The sequence below is a fragment of the Falco punctatus genome (assembly GCF_963210335.1).
Source record: "Falco punctatus genome assembly, chromosome: Z".
Lineage (NCBI taxonomy): Eukaryota > Metazoa > Chordata > Aves > Falconiformes > Falconidae > Falco > Falco punctatus.
Genome location: NC_137586.1, coordinates 75,707,340 through 75,729,533, shown reverse-complemented (window position 1 = coordinate 75,729,533; position 22,194 = coordinate 75,707,340). Strand labels below are relative to the sequence as shown.

At 40.0% G+C, this 22,194-nt stretch overlaps 1 long non-coding RNA gene across 1 annotated transcript; it reads right to left on the bottom strand.

Moving 5' to 3' along the window:
• Nucleotides 1–12,994: 12,994 nt before the first annotated feature.
• Nucleotides 12,995–19,770, bottom strand: LOC308056538. The gene is made up of 2 exons (XR_013924868.1): nucleotides 17,743–19,770; nucleotides 12,995–17,341 (listed from the first exon to the last, which is right to left on the bottom strand). It is a non-coding gene; the product is annotated as an uncharacterized lncRNA (long non-coding RNA).
• Nucleotides 19,771–22,194: the final 2,424 nt, after the last annotated feature.

Below are 22,194 nucleotides of genomic sequence, written 5' to 3'. Positions count from 1 at the left end.
ACATAAAAATCTTACAATAACAACTCAGTCGCACATTATCATGAAGCAAAATAAGCCACATTTCAGGAAAGCAGTAAAGAAGTAATCAGACTTTGGACAAACAAACATTTGTGTTGCTATGTAGACAGACTGTAGGAAAACTTTACAGATGGTAGAGGTCTGCATCATTTACTTTATCTACCTTGTTTTCCCAAGTCCTATGTTCTTGTCTGTACCCTTCCCAAAATTTGTTAATCAGACACCACTGAAGGCAATGAAATTCAATTGAAGTCTGTGTGGGGAGAACCTGTTACTAAGTAAGAACACAACACATGACTCAGAATTATTTCTGATTTTCTTTTGTTTATTCAGCCATCAACTTTTTTTATAATTTTCTTTAACTGATCTGAGATTAATTTTTCAAAAATCTTTTGCACTCCTCAAACTGTATTGGTTGATCAGAAAGACTGTTATTCTACTGAAAAGGTAAATTAAAAAAAAACAAACAACTAAACAAAATACTTCCACTAACTTGCCATATCAATTAAAACATGACATTATGTGCACAAGCTTCACATCTGAAAGGTTAAAACAAGCAAGCAGTTGAAAGCTTAACGTAGCAACAACTTGTCCACACACCTGAACAAATTCCAAAGAAGTTGTTCTGCCATCATTACCCATGCATACAAGCAAACATAAATATGCAAAAGAGACAGATGCGGCATACCACAGAGAAAACATTCCTCACCACTTCCCCTTTGTCTTTTCTAAGAGTGTTCCAAGGCACCACAACTTCGATCTGGTGAACGAAACTTCATAATAGTGCTTACTGAAGTCATGACAAATTAATTCCTTGTTTGGGACTCTGGAATCGATTTTCTTCTTCCCAGCCTGTGAAGAAAGATTCATCACTTGAGGGAGTAGCAGTAGTAGCACTAAAGTCAATAGCATGTGACAGAGAAGGTGTATTGAAGCAATGGTTTAGCAAGTTCAGCCTATAAAATGGATTATTTGAATCAAAAAGGGCTGCAATGCAGTTTGGATTTCATGGTTGTGCAGGAACATACAAGGAATAGAAAAAAAATATCCTTGATCAAAATAAATGGGAGGGAAATGTATCCTTGGCTCCACTGTACCCTTCAAAGAGTAGAGCTGGAGCAATCGCTATGGGCCAGCGACAGAGCTGTGTTGGCCAGCTGTCTGTTGGCACTTCTTAGACTGGGCAGAGAGAGCACAGTAGGACTCTCAGATCAGTCACCCTCTGTGGACACAGGGCACTTGCTTTCTTGGACAAATATTGTCCCATCTGGAAATAACTGCAAGTGATTCTGTGAATTGGGTGCTGCTTATCCAAATGCAGGCAGACATTTTTTTATCTTTCCACTTTCATGGACATTATCATTGCAATAACCAAAATGGAAAGGGAAAAAATTTGCATCTGCCCCTTTGATGGTAGTAAATGATGACAGTTTGTGGTCATGCTAACAAAACATTGGCAGTTCCCCTTCAAGCCTTGTAGTATCTGTACCTTAACACAAATGCACTTAGTGCTGTTGGCAATCAATATGTTGGAAGTGGTTAATACAAATATATTGAGATACCAGAAGACCTTTGCCCTACCAGACTAGCAGGAAATACATAGTCTATCCTCTGGGCTTTCACAGGATCAGTATATATGTATTTTGACATAAATTGCTGAAAGACCAATTTTAAACTGTGTCTTGTTATTTTTTTAGTAACCTAAGGGAGCAAAAGCAAGTCAAAAAATGTTGGAGAGAAAATACCTGTAAGCAATACCAAGCAAAAAGGTCTGACCCAGCTCTGTCTAGGAATGTCAGATTAGTTTTCCTTATACCCTAGAAGCAAACTGTAATACAACATGTTGCACTGCAGTATGTCTGTAGGATGTTCCCCAAGAAAAATGCTGACAACTACTTTGTGTGAAATAAAAAGTTAAAAAGGACATTTTTCTCTATTACCACTTTTACTTACTGGTATTATCCTTCTCTTTTAAATACATAAGTGATACGGAGCATTACACACAAAAAAAAAAATCCAAAGAAAAAAGTGTGTCTTTGCTCTTTCCTCTGCTGCTGTTCTAGCTGTACTTAGTGAAATATTACTGTGCTATTTGTTAATTAATAAATGACTCCTTGTTTTTCTGTGTCACATGCATTTTCACATGTAACACAAGCTCTCTCAGTGTGCACTTGTTCTTATGTGTTAATGTCTGAAAAACCGATACAAGCCCAATGCTTCCAGCTGTAGGTGTTCTTCATGGTACAAACACAATTAAGTCAGTTGAAAAGTCATGGAAAACAGAGCGTGTGCCTGAGAACTGGAATGGAAAGCCAATGTTACTCCAGTCTTCAAAAAGGACAAGAAGGAGGAATAAGAAAACTACAGGCTTGTCAGCCTCACCTCCGTCCCAGGAAAGGTGTTGGAACAGCTGATCCTGGAGGTCATCTCCAATCACGTGGAGAAAAGGAATGTGATCAGGGGCAGTCAACATGGATTCACCAAGGGGAAATCATGACTGACCAACCTGATAGCCTCCTATGATGGAACAGTTGCCTGGGTAGATGAGGGGAGTGTAGTGGGTGTCGTCTGGCTGCCCGGAGAGGATGTGGGGTCTCATTCTCTGGAGAAATTCAAAACCCACCTGGATGTGATTCTGTACAGCCAGTTCTAGGAGAACCTGTTGTAGCAGGGTGTTGCACTAGCTGATCTCCAGATGTCTTTTCCAACCCTAACCATTCTGTGATTCTGATTCTATAAAATACACATCTGCCAACAGATTTAGTTACAGTATGTTACAGACACTGCAGCTTACAGTAGAAAAATCAATGTGTGTGTGTGTGTGTTCGGTTGTTTACTGTCAAGCACTTGCTAAAATAATATGCAGAATTGTGGTTGTATTTACTAGAGGCAGACATGTACTTCATCATGCATATTAAATAATTCCATTGGCACAGAGGCAAGAACATTGAATGAAATCACTTGATATTTGTTACTCCAGGATAGGACAACATATAATCATAGAATCGTGGAATCATTTAGGTTGGAAGAGATCTTTCAGACCATCAAGTCCAGCCATAAACCATAAACCTTGTTTTAAGTACAAGCCAAATTACTCAAATCTTACAGTATCCTCCAGGGAGGGAATATACATTGTTTTCAAAGGCACAGAACAAATGCAAAGCATGATATCCTCACAGAAAAACAAAGAAGGAAATCTAGATGCCCTGATGTCCTTTATCTGATTCCCAAGATAAAAAAATGGACAACCAGCCAACCAAAAAAATTGATTGCAAGAGAGAGGTTTACAGGGCAGTAGTTACCAAGCTGTACCTGGAGGCTGGTGACAACTGGGGTGCAGCACGTGTCTGTCCTGGGATGTGTCCTATTTAATTTTTTAACTATTGGCATAGGCAAAGTGAAGGAGACCCATCATGAGGTTTGTGGATGATGCCAAACTGGGGGGCCAGCCCATATGTGTAAGAGCAGGGCTGCCACCCACAGGGACTAGCATGGGGGAAATGAACTAAAAATAGTTTAATCAAATTCAGCAAGGACAAAAGCCCAGAGGGAGAGCAGGTATTATCCCCTCTGTTTAGTACTTGTCAGACCACAGCTGGGTCATGGGTCCAGTTTTGAGCCCACAAATCAGGACAGAAGTCAACAAAACAGGGCAAGACCAGGAGAGGCCACCAAGGGAGTGGGACTGGAGCACTAAGCCTATGAGTTGAGGTTGTGGGGCCAGGGATGATTCAACCTGGAGCAAAGATGGCTTTGGGACACCCGAAAGCACCTTGGTGCCTACAGGGAGGGGATCAAGGGTCTGGGGTCAGGCTCTTCATAGAGGTGCCCAACAGAAGAACAAGAGAGAGTAGCATCAGGTGAAACTAAAAAGGCTTAGGCTGGAAGTCAGGAAAAGTTTTTTCTCCACAAGGACAGATGGAGTGAGGGCCTGGAGAGGTTGTGTCACCTTGGAGAATTTTAAGCCTCAACTGCCTAAAGCCCTGAGCAATGCAGTCCGTCTTCATGTATGATTCTGCTTTAAGCAGGAGGCTGAAGAAGAGACCTGGGGTGCTTTACAACCTGAATTATTCCTCATTTTTGTGTTTTTCCCTCATTAGTGACTGCATTACTATTTGTCCTCTTTCTTTCACTTTAACTAGTATATGACAGGCTGTTGCACCTATTTTTCACAGGTCTATGAGACTGTGGGTGATAGGATCTATCTTGTCTGTGAAACAGTGATTTGTAATTATTTATATGTGAGTTGTGGTTCATCTTTCCACAAGGGCATGTAGTGATAGGACAAGGGGTAATAGCTTTAAACTGGGAGTAGATTTAGATTAGATATAAGGAAGAAAGTCATCCCTTTGACAGTGGTGAGGCAATGAAAAAGGTTGCCCAGAGAAGCCGAGGATGCCCCATCCCTGGAAGTGTTCAGGGCCAGGTTGGATGGGGTTTTGAGCAACCTGGTCTAGTGGAAGGTGTCCCTGCCCATGGCAGATGGCTTGGAATTAGATGATCTTTGTGGTCCCAAGCTGTTCTATTATTCTATAATTCTATACAATTCTTCTTAGAACCTACTCACTAGCAGCACTATGGCTGGTGAGTTGTGCCTTGCAGAGATTCACAACATGCTGGCTGGAAAGTGTTTCCCTGATTTCCTCCAGGGGGAATTACTGTAACGATCAACCCTCAATACATAGATGCTTCCCTGATTTCAGACAACTCAGGCACAAGCTTCTCAAGTGCACTTGTAAGAATTCATGGGCATTCACATTCAGGCAATTGTTTGCATCTACCTCTCATTTCAACTAATGCTGTAGCAACATGCCTTTCTGTCACAGCACTCTCCAAACTAGCCAGCTGCAACAAAGTCTTTTACCACCACATACCAACACACACTTCATGCCAGTCCTTCTGCTAGTTTCTCCTCATCCAGGGTGTGCACTCTCTCTCTTCTCTCTGCTTCCTCCTCCTCTCTCTTCCTCAGCTGCTCTCTCTTCACTGGCTGCCCAACCACTTAACAGAATCAGCCACAGATGTACTTTATCTACATCGGACACCCCCCTCCCCACTCACCCCACCCCCCACCCCCACCCACTCCCCACCCACCCCACCCCACACCCCGGACCCTGAAGCCAGCCCACAGCTGTATGTTATGTTAATTAACCCAGCTTCATTCCTCTAAGTCCTAAAATGGTTTAGAAGCTCCAGTCTCATTTCCTTAGAATAATTTATTTTCCTTGGTTTTCCTTTTTTTCCCATTCCAACTTTCAGCAGTTATCCAAAATTTCTGTAATCAAGAGGTTCATTGGATAGTCACCCTGTGGGTCTCTTGCTCTCTGTAATACATCTGTAAGCATTACATTGTGTACATCATCTTCAGCAATTTATCAGTCCTCAAGATATCTAAGAAAATATCTCAAGGATTATATTTTCCTCTAGATGCTTGTTCACTTTCAGTTTTTATATTTGTACTTGTCAAAATAGGTATGGATGTTTGGGTAATATTTCGGTAATAGAATATTTATGACAGAACTGATAAACCCTTTTGTGTCCTTGAGACAAGAAGTTATGTGGGGGAGCTGGAGTGGGGGAGGATAGATTTAGAGGATAACACATTAACAACTACCTCAATGTTTCCTACCACAAACCATAGGTGATCAGGGGCATACGATAGGGGTAATACTTGTAAGGAGTTACCTCCAGCTGTGGAAGCATTTTTAAGTCTACTTGTCTGGTCTGTAGAGACTCCAGTTTTAGAAATCTATAGATACACATTTTGTTGTTTATTTACACCCTTTATGAAAGCTTTTTTCAACTCATTCTTCACTTTGACAAGATATATTGTCTTGATTTAGGCTGTACACATCTCTGGGGATCCACAGCAGGAGACAATAAATTAGCCAAGTTTTTTCCTAAAAAGCTCTCAAAATTTGCACTGATCACAGCAGCTTAAACACATAAAGACTGACCAAGAAGAAACAGTGTAGTAGGCTACTTCTAAAGGCAGTTAATTGCCTACTAATACAGTGCAAGAAAAACTGCCAGCTGTAAGGTTGAAGTTATTTGAGCCATTACTAATGGGAAAAGAAAATTAAAGAGTAATTGGTAATACAGTCTGTGTTACTGTGTGGTAACACACTGTGGACCAGTATACACTATGAGTAATGCCATGTCCTTATTTAGCATCATGATGTGCTGCTGTCTCATAACCTTTAATGCACTTGTCCTGGCCACATCCTCTGACATAAGGCCATGGTGATACCCCTGATTTACAGACAGCCTCAGGGACTATGGCCCAGGCCATCCAAACCACACACCTGGTACCTAAGGGCAGGTCACCCACAGGTTTTGGAGCCTGTACACCTGTGATAAGATCACTTCAGAGAAGGGTCAAACACCCACCCACTACATGCTCATGCCCCTTCCTCAGCAGGACAGGCAGAAAATGGATGAGAAAACTCTTGGGTCAAAGTGAAGACAGAGATTGCAAAACCTCCTTGATGTGGCAAAAGTCACTTTATCATCAGTTATACTAATTTGGCCAGTAAGAAATAAAGACAAGCATTAAAAGAGATTTTTTAAACTCTTTGGGAAGAGGATATTTAAGATTATTGGGGGGGTGGGGGGGTGGGTGTATCATATGCACAGTATTCCTGAATTGTCTGTATCCTCCAGGAAGGTATCCACTATTGATTGAAAAATATAAGTGCATTATTGTATTCATTCCCTTATAACACACTATTGATTGGAAAATGTAAGTGGATTATTGTATTTATTCCCTTATAACATGTATTTGCACTAAGTTGTATCTTAATACAGGAAAGGATTGTTTTTCTTTAGTCGTGCAGTCCAGAATAAACAGTGTGGAAATAACGATATACTAAGCCATACACTGTAGGAACAAATGGTCTTAATGGTACACTGTGTAAAATAAAGCACCATGGCCTTACTGATCCAGCTCTTAGGTAAAACCAAAATGGTTGATCACATGAAACTATCTGGTGGTGGAAATGAAAAGTTCCATGGGGCTGGGGCATACAACCTATGAGTCAATTGCTCAGAAAAAGAGACTGGCAGAGTAAGACTAAGGCCAAGCCATGCATTTGGGTACCCTTTCCTGGATGGACAACTCAGAAACAGGGTGGCTCAAAGCAAATGGGAGCTTGTACCCTGCAAACACTGCAGGACTCCAAAGACCACTAGTTAATGACGGGTATGAGGTTCTTGCTGTAACTGTAAGGTAAGTAGTTGCAACTTAGATATGGAACATTCCTCATGAGCAACGAAGCTATTACTAAGCTATGAATGTGACCACTTTGGTTATTACGTCAATTGTCTGTTCTGCATGCACAGATTTGGATTTTTTTTTTTCAGCTTAAAACCCCCGCAGAAATCAGGCATGCCCTGTAAGATGGCAGCACATCAACTTTCTGGCCCATTCAGTCCATGTGATCAGGACTGGGTGTTACCTGGGTTCCTCTGTTTCCCCACATTGTCTCTCTGAGCTCCTTTGTGGGTCTGTGGATGAGCTTATGTCATATAACCAAGCATGCTCACGTGGGGCCTTAGTGTTAAATGATGTGAAGACCTATAAAAACCAACATGTTTAAAGGAAGGGGGAAAATAGATCTATTTTTCCATGTTATGAATGTGAACATGTTTACAGTTTAAAAAAAAATTAGAAATAAAAATAACAAGCGGCACTAAACACAGATTATTGGTATATTTGCTTTATTAGTCTACATTTTAAAGACTTTGACACAAGAGGGATTTTGCATTGTAACTCCACAGATTATGGAAAAAGAAAGAAGAGACCAATCAAAATAAAATTCTGCATTTGTTCCAGCTAGTTGCATCTTCTGTTTTCAGCTGTGGGAAACTGCATACACCGTAGAGAAGAATAGAAAGGAGAAAAGGTGACTTTGAGATACACTTTAGAAAGATACTAACTTTGAAAAGAAAGAACACAAAACAATCCAGGAAAGAAAAGTGCAAAGAAATGTCATAAAATATCTAGGTAAAAATGTTGCAGAATGCAATATACTAACAGCTATCATTCACCACAGCTGAGTTTTATAAAATCTAAATTATTAAAATAATACTAATTTACATGAATTCAAAATGTATCCACAGATACTTAGTAAAGAATCCTTGCCTTTTTTGTAAATATCTCAATAGCTATCTCTCTCTCCTTTTTTTTTATTTTTTCTTTATTTGTTTTTCCAAAATAAGGGTTAAAGCATCACACTCAGGAATAAGAAAATTACATAAAAAATCTTTTCCATTCACTTCAGCAGGTTTTGGATTAGATTTACAGATCAAATTATTGTAATGGATTTAAAACAGAAGTGGGAGGACAGATAGAAGTTGGTTAGGAATACCTGTTTCTACAAAGAGAAAAGAATAAAAAGAAACTGGAAACAAGACACACAGATTTGAGTTGAGAATAAAGATTAGATAATCACTGGTGAATTAATATCTCCTTTAGAGAATATGAGTAAATTTAATTTGTACAGTGACATCTTTGCTTGTGAGCTGTGATATGCTCCAAATATAAAGGTTTACCACAGAGCCCTGTAAGAATGAAAAGGATTATATGGTCATCTTGTGATTTATACAGGATTTATGATCTCAAGCCACTCATGACTGCATCACAAAAAAGACCTTCATCAAAAGCACAGTTCTGGCTTTGTCCAAATACAGACTAAATAATCCTCTCTCCACTGCCTCGTTCCCAGTCAATACTTTGAATTCCCAGGAGGTCTGAACAAGCAGTAGATATATTTTTCACAAAATGTGTTGCCTTCTGTATCCTTTCCCAGAATTGCTAGCAGCTAAATTGGTTTGAAACACAACAAAAATTTTCAGGTAATTCAATGTGTATCAGTTTTGTACTTGGGATGCAACATGGTCTCCTTGGTCCCTGGTGTGAATAACCTGTCATAATTGCCATCTTTCCAATCACACCCTCTTGGACTGTGCCTCAGTATCCTGGGAACCTATGCCAAAAATTCTTAAAAGTCCAGACTGCAGAGGTGCATTTTCAATACCTCAGCCCACTGAAGGCTTAGAACACAGAGAAATGGGAAAGAAGAAAACCACTGCAGGAAAATAAAAGATCACAGTGTCACAGAATCTCAAATACAGATTGACAGCAGAGAAAAAGAAGGGATACATTTTGTGTTGAGGTAATAAAACAGGACACACAAGATAAGAGCAAATATTGCAGCAGATAGTATCTGAGGCTAAATTTGTCTCCTCAAGCCTTTGAAACATCTGGATCAACAGACACATGAACTAGCAAAATGCTGGACTTACAGGGTCCTTATTTATATTACATATATTTATACAAGTATTATTGTTATATTATTTAATAGTGGGCACTTAAATGCTAAATTTCCAAACAGGCAGCTGAATTTTAGGAACATGATGAGTTTTTTTTTTCCCCTTTGTTAGCACCAAAACCAGTTTTCAAAGACCTGGCAACAGAGTTCACCAAAAACCCTCACACCATATACTGCTGAAAGAACCTTCTGTAGCAGCCCAAGCAGGACGTGGTTTAACCCCAGCCAGCAGCTAAATACCACACACCTGTTCACTTGCTCCCCCTGCTCCCTTAATGGGATGGGGAGGAGAATCAGAGGGAAAAAGGGCTAAACCATGTGGACTGAGGTCAGTTTAATAATTAAAATAAAGTATAACAATAGCAGTAGCAATAGCAATAACAACAACAACAACAATAATAATAATAATAATAATAATATAGTAGTAGTAGTAGTAGTAATGGAAAGGGAGATGAAAAAAGAAAAAGAGAAATAAAACCCAAGGAAAACAAAACAAGTGTTGCACAATATAATTGCTCATTGCTCACTGCCCACTGACTGATGCCCAGCCAGTCCCCCAGCAGCAATCCTGCCCTCCCTGGCCAGCTTCCCCTAGTTTATAAACTCAGCATGACATCCCATGGTATGGAATATCCCTTTGGCTAGTTTGGGTCACCTGTCCTGGCTGTGTCCCCTTCCAGTTTCCCGTGCCCCTCCAGCCCTCTCGCTGGCAGGGCCTGAGAAATTGAAAACTCCTTGGCTTAGTATAAACACTACTTGGCAACAACTAAAACATCTGTGTGTTATCAACATTGTTATACTAAATCCAAAACACAGCACTGTACCAACTACTAGGAAGATTAATTCTGTCCCAATAGAAACCAGGGCAAGAACCAAACAATATTAAGCTAGTAAAAATTCTCAGGTTGCCTGAATTGGGAACTAATGGTCTGAAACCTGGAATTAGCTTCTGGTCTTATTTCACATCAATTACATTACATAGTTCTTGGCTGTATTGTTTCTCTGATAACCCTAAGATGCACTAGCATGTAGCCTGCCATAGGTATTCAAAGGACATTTTTCAGCTTTCACCCAAGGAAAATTTCCCCAGCCCAGGACATGACAGAAGATAATGCTATGACCTCACCCAGCATTTGGATGGCTGAGGACAGGCAGGTTGCCAGTTGTGCAGCCCAGCAGAGACAGAGGTGACATTCTGCACCGGCACAACAGGGGGAAACAGGTGATGCAGCTTTTCGTGCTCTTTTACGATTTGGAATGGGAGTGAGCTCAGAAAGCCAAAACAGTTTCTGTAAGGCTTGTACAAAAAGCTGTGTCTGATTCACGTCATCAAGGGACCTGCTTCTCTGAAATATGGACTGGCTGCAACCAGCATTGCCTCATTGCTCTCTGCTTCACATGGATAGACAGTTTCAACCCAAAGTCCTCAAAGTCCTCAATGTACATGTCATCTTTCTCCTCTAAGGCCATACCATGATAGTGATGAACAAATGAAACTAGATGAAATAAGACATAGCCCCTTGAAACCTCTAAGGCTCTTTTTAAAGGCTTAAGTCCAATCAATACCCAAACAGGTACCTAATTTAAAGATGTGTGATGTCCTTCAATGAGTTTACCATTGCAGAACACTAAGTCCTGATCTTACCTAAGGATGCTATGGAACCTCCAGATCTCTGACTTGCTATACTCCGAATTAAAAGCTGGAGTGGCTTACATACAGTTTATGCGTTCAGGGCAGATATTATTAGAAAAGGATATACGGCTTGTCTTATTCTGCAGGTCAGACAAGTGATAGTAATGCTCATTTCTGGGCTCAACTCCCTGAACCAGAGCTAAAAAACAACCCTATGAGTTCCTTTAAACACAGATTTAGAAGTTCAGTTGTTGCAACACACAGTTCATCCATTGTAGGTCACTGGGTTTTTTTCCTGGATATCCTTTATAGTGGACATAAATGACGAACTTTTAGCCAACACTGTCTTTCTACCTTCTACCTGGAGCAGCCATAGTAAACCCCTGTGTGAGGGAGATTAATGAAATTATCATGAACCATAGTTCCTTGCATCTCACCTGGTATTTGTACTGCCCATGCATTTTAGCAACATTCTTAAAGACACATTTCTCTCTTGGGGGAGTCACTCATACCTTAACTGTACTTAATGCAGATATATTTTCGAAGGCAGAGAGGGAGGAAAGAAAAGGTAGGGATTTCTTTGTCACGTGAACATTTAAAAAGCACACAGAAAAAAAGAAATGTCAAAAGGCAAACTCAAAAAGAAGAGAAACACTGCAAGCTCCTGTACCACCAAATCCATGCCATCTTACCTCATGCTGCAAGGCAGAGCAGCAACTGGCAAATACAGTCTCAGAGGTAAAGTGTGTTTACAGGATAAACTACCAGTGTAAATGTAATCTCTTTAATGAGTCCTGGAAACCCACCCTGCAGAGTGGCACTTGCAGCCACAGCAATCAGCTTAAGAGGGAGAACTTCAGGCTACTCAGCGTGCAGAAACACCAGAATGTAACAGCAGCCACCACGGTAGCAAATACAAGTGATGGAAAATGAGGAGAGACTGTGGCTGGTTTCCAGAAGCCTGAGAGAAAAAATATCTTCTAAAAATTGAGGCAAATCAGAGGCCTACAAGAAGAAATGCTTACCTGAATTGCTCATAAATTTAGAGTCCTTGATGGCTTTACATTGTGTATAAGACCTCTTCCACATAGCAAAGGTTCTGCTCTACCTGCCTGCCTGCAAGCATGGTATGCCTTTCCTCCTGAGGCAGAGGTCACTGTCAATATCGTGATGTTCCCAGCTCATGCTTGCGTAAGTCCCTGTAACACAGCAAAGCCAGCAGGGGACGAGCTCACATTGATCTGTGATCCCCTGGGGGTCAAGGTTGCTTAGGGATGATGCACTGTCCTTGTCCCTTGTTCCATGCCATCAGACCTCATGTGGTACCTCTCACAATGCGCATTACGATACGTTTATAGCATTACTGTTTCACAGGCATGAGAGCTGTGTGACAAACAAGTCACGTTTGCTGCTTGTCTATGAAGATACCAAGACACAGAAGAACAGTGGCTAATTCAGTGCAAAATGCAAGTTTTGTTGGCTGATTTAACTGACTTCTCTTTCAGCCTTTTGCTGGTAAGCCACTTCCGAGCAACAGTGCATCCTCACAGTCATAACTGAAGACCTAAAAATAGGGTGAGTGATTAGACGGGTGGACAGACGGATGGATGGATGGATGGATAGGTGAATGAACAGGGTGTTTTCTCCAACCCTAATAGCATTTTTTCAGCACACTTGAGTCCTGTAAAAGCATAATATATTATTTAGAAAGACTTCTGCTAAAATGCAGAGGAAAATAAGAAAAAAACCTGAGAGGTATTATTCTGGATTTTAAAAGAAAGGAATTATGCTTTGGTGCTGTTAACTGGTAAACTCCCACTGATTTTTTTCCATCAGCTGAAAATCTGGTTTTAGAAAGTGTCATGGTTTAACCCCAGCTGGTAATTAAGCACCACACAGCCACTTGCTCAGTCCCCCCTCACCCAGAGGGGTGGGGAGGAGAACCAGAAAGGAATGTAAAACTCAGGAGCTGAGATAAGATCAATGTAACAATTGGAAGTATTTTTAAAAAAAAAAGAATAACGGTAATGATAACAACAGTTACAATGAAAAGGAGGGAGAAGGGGAGAAGAAAGGAGTCCAAACAGAAGGGAGAAAAGAAACCTAGTGCTGCACAGTACAGCTGCTCATCCCCTGCTGACCAATGCCCAGCCAGCCCCTGAGCAACCCCTCAGTGTATATACCAAGCATGATGTGCCTTGGTCTGGAACACCTCTCTGGCTGGTTCAGATGAGCTGCCCTGGCTGTGTCCCCTCCCAATTTCCCATGCTCCTCCAGCCCTCTCGCTGGCAGGGACTGAGAAACTGAAAAGTGCCCTGACCACACTGTCCCCACACCAGATCCAAAGCACAGCACTGCACTAGCCACCAAGAAGAAAATTAACTCTATCCCAGCAAAAATCAGGACAAAAAGGAAAAGACTAGGGAGAGATTTAAACAATCAATCAATCAATCGTCGTCATCATCATCATCATCATCATCATCATCATCATCACAACAACAATAATAATAATAATAAACAGAAAGGAAAAAAAGCAAACCCAGACCTCACACCAGTGTAAATACATGTCTGTATGTACACAGAGGCATACCATGAGCAATTGATATGGCTAGAAAACTGTTCCCAGACTTTTCAACCAAGTTTACAGAAACCTGAGGACATAAAATGCTTGGGTAGTTTTTGCTGTTCCACGTTCTCCACCATCCAGGTCCAAGAATAGAAATGTAGGTAGCAAATGCATGTGGATAAGGACTTGCCACTTTGGTAATCTCCATACAGGAAATTTTGGGTGGCCAAGATGACGTGTGGTCATGTTTTCTCTCTGGAAAAGAAATGGAAGTTAGATGAGCAGCAAGACAAAAAGACAAGGGAGGTTGAGAGGAGCTTTGCAAGCTTGCAAAGGAAGAAGCAGGGACATACTTGCACACCTCACTATGAAAAAGCAAAATGCAAACCTCACACCTTGATGCCCCTAACAGGGACAGCTGCTTGATTTAGACAAAAGTGCCAGCAGGGACAACAGAAACATGAAGGAACATCCTTAACTGCCAGAAAAGAAGGTAGTACATATCCTGACTTATGGAACAGTCTGTCCCTGACAGGACTGTCTGTCTGTTGCAGGTCCATTCATCACTGTCAGGTTACAGCAGAGAACAGTGTTTGAATGGTCTCAGTGGCATTTTGGCTCTGCTTGAAGTCAGTGGCCCAAATGCTACAAGGCTCAGAAACTTTAGCACTCACCTTCAACCTGTGAACCATCTGTAAACCATTTATAAAATACAACTTTTGAAAAACCCTCAAATCCTTGTACTGCTTTTAGAGTTTTGACTGCCATGTGGAAATGACATTAATAAAAGTGTCCTGGAATCCCACTGATGGAAGCAATATAAATATGTTGTAGCGTTGCTGCCATCAAAAGTAATGTAGCCTTTCCACCAGACCTGATTGTCCCACTCTGAAATGAGTAAAGCACAACTGCAGTGTCATCATTTTTTCCCGAAATGTAGAAATCACAATGAATCAGCAGCTTCGTTTCTATAGAACACTCTTGGAATTTCAAATATTTGTTGTCTTTCAATCAATAGTGTTTAGCATTTTGATCAATATTTCAAATAGTTTTGTTGAAATAATGGCTCTTTCTGCTGCGTTCATTAGTATCAGCTATTTGGCTGCTTAAAGCTTATTCCTTTTGACGTTTTTGCCTCAGTCCAGTGAATTTTCTGTAATTGTGCCTGCGATGTCATATTGTAATTTAGTTCATTATTGTCCTTTGTTATTTATAAATCTGTTCTTCCATCTATTTATCAGCCTTATGATCAGAAAAATAGTGGATAAATATTCAGTTACAACTAACAGAGTAGAAATAGAAAACGATTTTTAACCATACTTCTATATAAATGGCTCTGTTGACAGATAAAGCAGCACAGCAAGTAAAGTTTTAGGGTGCAATGAGGGAAGTCATAATCTGCATTGCACATCATATCTATTTTACTGTAAACTTTTCATTATGTTCAGACCCTACACTAAAATAATGTTATTACAGCTTGCAAAGTCAGCCTCTGTGAATTTGAAGGCCTACTGAAATTTGTGCATTGTGAGTTAAGATTTTATAATCACATAATCACTTCATATGTTTTCATAAGATTTTTCTTTTCTTCAGAGAATAAATAGCTGTGTTTTTGAGATTAATAAAATGTCCAGACAAAATACAGTTCATGAAAATTTAGAAAGCAGTTTTCTTTACATAGATGCATTTTTCACTCATAGTGAAACTGGATATATAATGTTCTTGCTTTCTACAAGAAAAATACTGAAAAAAAATTCATCTCACTGCTTTACCTCAACAAATTATGTTAATGAAAATTGCTCACAGTCACCATTGCCAGAACTAGGTACAGAGCTGATTTCAGTAGGACATTGCAATACCTTCCTGGAGTGTGAAGGGGCATCTTACCAATGGGTTTTACAGATATACCTAACAACAAGACTGGAGACCATTGGGAATCCCAAATTTGAGCACACAGTCTGACAACAGATAGCAAAGAACTTTCCAGCATAAAAAGTTCCATATTTTTAAGCAACTAAAAATTAAGTCTTATCATGGAAACTACAGTGTAAATTTAATAACTGGTAGAGCTGCACAATAATCCTAGTAGTGTCCTAACCCAGAACAGAGATCCACAAAGGCCCTGAATAAATGGGCAGAAAGACAAACACACAATATCCAAAGTTGTTATCTTTTAATGGAAAAAAAGCGAAAATAAGACATCATGTAGAGGTGTATTTTTTCTGCGTTTTTTTAATAAATATGAAAGTCATTTATTATTTCCTATTTTTCAGTAGTAACAGAGCTCCAAATTTGCTGCTTGAATTTCCTCCAGTTTCAGCAAGTCATTGTCAAATATTCTCTGTGCAAGTGATTCAGATTTTTTCACAGCTACAATCCATGCTTAGCCTGAAATATTTTTTTCTTCTAAATCATATGGACTTGAGCTTAGCAACTACTACCACAGCTTCATGTCTACAGAAGAAAGAACTGATTCACACTTAGTTGCTACAATGGCAAATCCTCAAAAGCAATGAAAACTTCATGACTTGTTCATCCCACCTGATGAATCACAGACACCACTTGAACGTATAGATCATCACTGTGTCCCATGACACAGGCATCATGGGCTGACAGAGAAACCAGACAGAGGGACAGACCCTGCACCTAAATGTGCCAAGCAATTTGCAAAAAAATTTTGCACCAATGAAGACAGACTGGGGCTCAGACATTAAAAGAAATGTCTAACCTCTTTTCCCACATCCTTAAGATCAAGGTGGAAGGATACATGAGTCTGTTCAAGTAAAAGTGAAACATCATCAAACAGCCATGTGATCAGAGGCAGGCAGTGCTTAGGAAAGTGCTTTATGAAATCTGACCTTTCAGTTCATTGAACAGAAACACTAAAAATATCAAAACAAATAAATAGAAAAAAAAACCTCAATCTAAATATTTATACATTTTTTTCAGTTTTCCAAGTCATGCCACTGTTTTACTTTAACAATATCCTTCCAAGTTTTTTTCCCTCTGTATTTTCCTTTTGTTAATTCAAAGGTTTATTGCCCCAATAGATTTGCTTAAATATTTGGAAATTTACATTCCAAAGTGCCACCCTCTGCCCACATGACAAGAATATAACTTTTCCCCAGGAGATTTCAGGAGTCAAGTATCATACCCTTTGTCTCTAACTTTGGGTAGAGAAGCTTCTGCTGGTATTTTTTCCTGCAGTTTGTGGAAGGCCACCACAGGACCTAGCACAAGCTCTCCATTTGCCCTGGGCTTTGGGAAAACACGAATCTTCTGTCTGAACCATGCTCACAACTCAGCAAATGATTGTCAGTAGCAGCAGCTTGTCCCTGCCCTTATCCCCATACACTGCTCCCACCTTGCTGCTGGCACAGCGGCAGTTTCTTTTCCAGTTCTTATGGACAGGTGTGGAAAAAGAAGCGGCAGGACGGCTGTACACAAGGCTGGGAGTCTTGTCTGCTGGTGAGTTCCTCACAGGGAAGACTATGGTTAATAGATGGTACCAAATGGAGACTGCGTGCAGAGGTCTGCACATCCCTCTCCAGTCTTCACAGCCAGACCGCGTGCCTGTGTGAGCCACCTGCACACACTGCTTTAATCAGTGCATTCTTTCTGTAGGCCTGTTTGAAAAACCAATACAGCCACACTGCTTGGAAGCAAACTCTGGTCTCACAGGTATGGTCCTTTACCAGTTTGCCAAAGAGAGGCTGGTTTGCCATCCACACTCAAGTTTTTATGGACCTCACATATAGTTCTGCTTGAAAAGCTGGGTGCAGAAGAATATGCCTGTTGCAGAACGGCTGTGTGATCACGGCCATGACTCCCTTAAAGATCTTTGTGAAACAAAGTTAGCGTAAGTTAGCTGAAGCAGGCCTTGCAGCTGTGCTGAGGCATGCTGATAAGGAAGCTGAGAAAAACACTGACCTTGTGCCTAATGTTGTAAATAACTTTGAGGAATTCGCGTAGACAAGAGAGAAAAAAATATATGTAGCTAGCTATCCGCAGAAACCACAAGTAGGAGGACGTATGAACATGTAACCCTTTAGAGCTTAGCCAATCAGCAGATGACTTGTAGGCATAATTAACTGGAACTGTATATAAGACATAATCGCGCCGTAATAAATTGAAGCTTGCTTTATCACTCACATTGAGTCGGCCGCTTGCTTCCCCTCGCTCGTCGCATATGCCTTTCTCAGCACTCTCCAGGAGACCCTGTAAGAGTACCTAGTTCAATAAATGACAGGAATGCTGTGAATGACAATGATTTATTACTACTTTTCACTTACATTATTCTTGCAAAGTTGTACACAACTGGAACAGAACATATAAACTCCTATGTTTTCTCCCACATTCTCAAGATAATTTTTCTCCTCATTTCTTATCAGGGATACCTTTCACAGGGTGAGTAAAGGCAAAGGATGCCAATGAGGCTGCTGTTTGCCTTTCAAAACCTGTGTTACCAGCAGCAGGAAGCAGAAAAATCTTGGGTGAGTCTTAAGAGAGAGATTTTGGAGCTGGCAAAAAATAACAAAAAGTAATCAATTTATGTTACTTGTAAAAGAGTATGCTTCATATGATGACAGGAAAATAACACACTAATCTACATCGCTGGTAGACACTTAGATCTGGCCTTCGAACTAAAGTGGAAAGGTAAAACTTGCATCTCCTGTGACTCTTACATTTTGTACCTGAAGAATGCTAGGAAGTAAATAATCTTTGTCTTGTTATATACATTTGTCTACACGCTGAAGATGTAGAAGAAGGTTTCATGATACATACCCTTCTGGTAATGTCTTTGTATCAAATTTCATGTTAGATAACCTGCCCCCTTTTTACAATAAGAAAATTAATGTGCTATTTTAAAATGAGTGAGGTAAACTATGTCATATAAAGATTGAACTAGAAAAAGGAGAATTTTATGAATTAATCCTTATTGAGGGATGTGTTTAATTCCTGCTCCTTGCAGTGCAGTCAACAGGGCTAGAGTGGCAAGGTGGGTCTAGATCTTTCTATCTTCCCCACCTACTTTAGGACACTGGAATATGTTGCAGATGTGAACCAGTTCCAGTTAAATGAATGAACATACTTCAGCAGCTTTGGCAGACTCTGAATCAGGTCTTATGTGATTTTTTTTTTTATTTTTTTTTTTGTTCTTCTGCAACTTCATGAATCAGTGGCACCGTCAAGACAAAAATGGAGGTAAAAAGGACTGATGCCTCCTAACCTGGGTAATATACAACTTGCCAGAATCCCACAGCCAGTCCAGGAAGACCAGCAACAGGTTGGTCACACTATAGCATCACTGGAGCATAAAGAGTTGTTTTGGTGCAAAAGACATGTAAGTTTTTCATGCCACTTGTTCTGCATTCTGTTGTTAAACTGCTGCAATTAACAGATCTGGCTGTGAGCATCTGACATTCAGACATATAATTAAACGTTACTGTGGAGACAAGGGTTGAACATGGCCAGAAGCATAAATTCAAATGTAGATGCTGTTGGCACATAAAGAAACAGCTTTCATTTAACAGATAAGGCTGGGCAACAGATAGGGGAAAAGTTAATCTTTCACATTTCTCTGGAGTAGACCCAGCACAGGAATCCAAAAACTGTTGTCCTGCTAAAAGGAAAATAAAAAGTGGGACGGGGAATCTTAGGCATAAAGAAAACAAAAAGTTTGCCTAAAGCTATCATTCACTGCTTATGCCTGCTAAGAATCCATTATGTAAGGTATTGATAAATGTTCCCATCTTCCCTTCATTTTAGGAAAGGTAGCCCATCTAAGTGCACCGTATGGTTAAAAAAAATGGAATTTAATTATATGCTTTCACCTAAACAGCAGCACGGAATAAGGAAAGAAGCTTGACACACAAAAAAAAAACCAAACCACACAATGAAAAGAGTTTACTCTGAAAATGTTATTTGCATGCAAACCATTCTTTTACTCTGGTCCTGCCATATCTTATAGGAAAATATTTTCTCTGTATGTTTTTAAGGGTGAAGTTGCACGTTTTTGGTTTCTGCGTGGAAAAAGAAAAGAGGAATGTAAGCTGTATGTAAATAAAAAAATGCTGACATAAGGAGTTTGACTTCCACAGTGATATTCACTCACCCTCAAGGCATTGTTCATGTGAATGAAATAAAGCAATTTCTCATTTATAATAACAGATATCCCACAAAGATCTTCAGCTCAAAGATTTACCCCGCAAAGTAGTTAAACTTTACCAAAACTTATACCTATTTATTATAGGAAAGAACTTAGATAGATGAAATTGTTGTTGGAGGTATCTCACCGATGCACTATTGCCTCTCCCAAGAGGTCTTGCTTGTAGAAGTTAATAGGTAGAAAACAGATGATTTTTAAGAGAAAATTTTTGTTCTATCAAGCTACTGATTACCATCATAAGTATTTGTTTTTGCTTTTTCACTAAAGATCCAATATCCCTCTTACTTTCTGGGGACCTAAAAAAACCAAAAAAAAATATTTAGAAATCTTCTGCTGTTGTGTTGTTTGTGTGTTACTGCTTTTTTGCTGTTGCTAGTTTTAAAGTGACTTATTTTTTTTTTATTTAGATATAGTAGAGTAGCTGTAATCATATTGTATCTCAGATCAATCATACACAATCTTTTGCAGTTGTACTTGTTCTGGTAGTGAAATAGGATAAATAAAACCATCCTAACAGGACAGCTAAGTATTTCCCCAGTGTGATGGTGTGACTGAACAAGGAGCACAGCCATAAGATGCTAATGCCTGAAACAGCTGTAATTCGAAATGGAGTCTCATTTATCCCACAAACTCATGAAACGGTAGAAAAACTTATGCACTTATTGTGCCTATAATCAATGTTTTCTTTGCAAAAAAAAACCAAAACCTGGCCAGATAAAAGAAATGCTGTTCTGGGACATAAAACTCCAAAAGAAAATGAAGCCTCTTATCTCAGTAGCCCACGAAAACAAGTAGCTTGCCCCAGCAAAGAGGGTGAAGGACAGGGGGCAAAGGTAACAAAGGACAGTTTTGCTACTGTTTTTTCCTTCAGAGCCATTTCTGCAACACCAGTAAGATGACTGTTCAGACCTGGGCATATCACATGACAGGGTAATGGTTTATGGCATATCACATTTATGTAACCCTTCTAGTCCTGGTGGATTGCAGGGTATTTACCTCAGCTCCAGCCTTGATCCTAGCAGCTCCTTGCATTGAGGAATGAACCCTGGCAGGCTGGAACGCTCCATTTTGTTCAGAGCACAGCAGCCTCCCTGCCCAACAACACAAGTCACGACACATGCATCAACACAGTCATCTGCACTCTCTCCCTGCCACTTCTACGGGAAACAGAGAGGCCAAGGCAAGGTTATGTTAGCAATATTCAGAGCCCTCTGAAATACTGCCCGTAGCTCCTCTAAGAGATCACTTCTCACTTCACAATCATGGCCTCCCAAAAAAGCATAATTTTCTACTACTGTAAAAATGTCAATCAGAAAAAAAGATGTAGTGTTGAAGAGGGGGGAGATGAAAATTACATGTTACAATTTTTTGCCTTAAGTCTTAAAAACAGTTATTTATCACAAAGGACTCTGATCTGAGCATGAAGATCCAATCTGCTTCTCCATAGGGACAGATGATATGTGTGGGGAGGCTGACAGGATTTGCACCATCACTTCTCTCACGGGAGAAGAGCATCCAATTTTGTGGGGTAGGACACAGCGTCTTCACAGGATGGAAACAAAGGCCTAAGACAAAGACAGGCACTTTACCAACACATTCATTTTGTTTCCACAAAGCCATTGAATAATGAAAGGCTGTGTTTTATTACTCTTGGATTAACTATTTTTTAATGTCTCATGGGCTGACTGTCATGAATGAAAGTCATGGACATGCCTGAAGTCAAACTACCTTTTCATTCAGTGTTTTTGCAATGGGTCTAGGCCAAAAATAGAAATTTCCAGAGCTCAGAATTGTTGCTGTCATACAAATAAATAATAACTTTGAACCCAATTTGGAAGATTTCAGTACTTCCAGTAGGTCATATGATTATTTTTTTTAAAATGTTTTTGACATTTAAGCCAGGGGACATGAAGACACCAAACTGTTTCTCTTCCTTTCTACCTAAGTAAACAGTGGGTAAGCTCCCTAGAGCTACCCCCAGGAGCAGCTGCCTTGCTATAGAAATGAATTAGAGAAATAAGAATCTGCATAAAGTAGTAAATTGTTATTAAGCACGATGTTACATTTCGTGGCAGACAGCCAAAATAGCAAGGCTACAGCAGCTTGTATCCTACCATAATCTTTAAAACATCTCAAGATAACTGTCATTGTAATGGCTAATATGACTAACATGAACCACAGCCTTTTTGTGCTTGGAGGATTACAAATACACATGATGGGAGATCAGATTTTTTTATTAAATTTACCATCCTGTCAGGTCCTTTTCTGTCTTGTATGTTTTCAAAAGATTAAATGGTATCAGGCATAAAGTGGCTAAATAAACTTTTCTGTGGGTGTGAGAAAGACCCAGTGTTGCTATTGCTTGTTATGGTACATTGCTGGGCATGTGGCAGCTCACATGACAGTGATCTCTTTCTCAGAGAGGTTGGCTTGTAACTACCGTGTTCAATTTGCAGTGTCCCCTTTTGTGTTTTCC